Raw genomic sequence first — 2,286 nt, 5'->3', positions numbered from 1 at the left:
ATTTCAGAAATTTTTTTTTTAAAAAAAAAAATTATGATTTTTTTTTAAAGAAATTATTAATTTTTTTAAAAAATATTTTTTTAAACTTTACTGACGTGTCAAAAAGTCACAGGTGAATAATTTTTGATACGTCAATAATTTTTTTGACGTGCCACTTTTTGACACGTCAATAATTTATTGACGTGTCTGAAATTGACACGTCAAAATTTTTTTTTGACGTGCCACTTTTTGGCACGTCAAAAAAATATTGACGTGGTGAAACTGCCACGTCAAAAAAGAATTTTTGACAGGTCAGTAATTTTTGACGTGTCAAAATTGGCACGTCAAAAAATTGGAATTTTTGACACCCGCCATATTAACCTTTGACACACGTGAATACTAACATGTCAAAAAAGGTTTTTGACATGTCAATATGCTTGACACGTCAGAAACTATTGGTCAACAAAAACATATATATTTTTTTTTTGTTGTAGTGAGAGTGCCTTGAAGTGGTGAAACAAATTGACACTTGTTACTTGCGAAAGAAATTTAAGTCATGAAAAAGTTATTTAAGCAAATTATCCCATCTAAAACAAGTGAATCGGCCGAGTTTAATTAATTTTAGAACAAAGATTATTTAAAAGGTTAATTACAAGTAGACATTTTTAAATGTAAAATAGTTCACATGCATGCATGAAAACATGTGTATATAGGATGTACCATAATTAGAAGAAAAAAAGAACAATATAGAAGGAAGACAGCAAAGGTGGTTAGAAATACCTGTTTCCCAAATACATCCTGGATAAATTGGCCACTTCTTTTAAGGCTCTCTTCCACCCCTCCACCTTCATTTCATCATCGTTGAACCTTTTTGCAAGTTCAGTGAATGCTTCTCCAACCCTATTGGTTTGATGCTGTACTTCCGAAGGATTTACGTCATAGAACAATGGTAGAACTAGTATCTCCCTTGTCTTTCTACACTCGAGGATCCTCATCAGCCTGTCCAAGCACCATCGGGATGATGTGTAGTTTTTAGAGAGTACAATGATCGAAATCTTTAACTCTTCAATGGCTTTGACAAGTGCCGGTGAAATTTCCTCTCCGCTTCGAAGTTTTTCATCCATGAAGGTGTTGATTCCTTTTCGACGAAAATCTGTGTATAGATGAGTAGTGAATGTTTTACTAGTATCTTCGCCTCTAAAGTGACAGAGCCATGTGGAGACCAATAAGAGCGATGGCCCCAACTAAAGTAGGAAAAAAAAAATTAAGTCTTATATGTTTGGCTAATGGCCCCTCCAAAAATAGTCAACAACCCAACAATTAGCCTGTACGTGGTTGTGTGCACAAGTTCAAGTTGTTTCTCTTTAATGTAGTGGGTTTGCCATTTGCAGCAGAAAACTGCCATAAAGCTGGTCAAAGTCCACCTTTATAAGCTTGTTGCCGTTGCCGATAAGTTTCTCATTTTTCTTTAATATGACGCGTCACAAGCATGTGACAACTTGTATTATTATCTTAACAAACTTGCATAATTAGGGAGATATAGCTAGCGGTTCTGCATTTCTCTTTCAATTTTTTCTACTAACTAGTACTCTTGCAACTTCATCCATGGCCTTCCACACAGCTTCTTCGTCATTCTCTTCTTCAATAATTCAATGGGATGAATTCTTGAGTTTTAGAGGCAAAGATACTCGTAAAACTTTCACAGCTCATCTATACACAGATTTACGTCGAAAAGGAATCAACACCTTCATGGATGATAAACTTCGAAGCGGAGAGGAAATTTCGCCGGCACTTGTCAAAGCCATTGAAGAGTCAAAGATTTCGATCATTGTACTCTCTAAAAATTACGCATCATCCCGATGGTGCTTGGACGACCTGATGAAGATCCTCGAGTGCAGAAAGATAAGGGAGATACTAGTTCTACCACTGTTCTATGACATAAATCCTTCAGAAGTACGGCGTGAACCCAATAGGGTTGGAGAAGCATTCACTGAACTTGCAAAAAGGTTCAACGATGATGAAATGAAGGTGGAGGGGTGGAAGAGAGCCCTAAAAGAAGTGGCCAATTTATCCGAGATGTATTTGGGAAACAGGTATTTCTAACCACCTTTGCTGTCTTCCTTCTATATTGTTTTTTTTTTCTTCTAATTATGGTACATCCCATATACACATGTTTTCATGCATCCAAATTACTCATTTTGAATGAGGATATACAGGATGGACAAGATGAAGAACATCCTCACGATCAAGTTGCAATTACTATTGGAGTTTACAGTGATGGTAATGAAATCTATTGTCCTCGTGGAG

At 36.1% G+C, this 2,286-nt stretch overlaps 1 pseudogene; it reads left to right on the top strand.

The window, feature by feature from the left end:
* The first annotated feature begins 1,581 nt into the window (after positions 1-1,581).
* LOC132185198 (toll/interleukin-1 receptor-like protein pseudogene) lies at positions 1,582-2,082 on the top strand (annotated as a pseudogene).
* Positions 2,083-2,286: the final 204 nt, after the last annotated feature.

The sequence above is a fragment of the Corylus avellana genome, chromosome 7 (assembly GCF_965113065.1).
Source record: "Corylus avellana chromosome 7, dhCorAvel1.hap1.2, whole genome shotgun sequence".
Lineage (NCBI taxonomy): Eukaryota > Viridiplantae > Streptophyta > Magnoliopsida > Fagales > Betulaceae > Corylus > Corylus avellana.
This window is presented reverse-complemented; position numbering and strand designations above follow the sequence as displayed.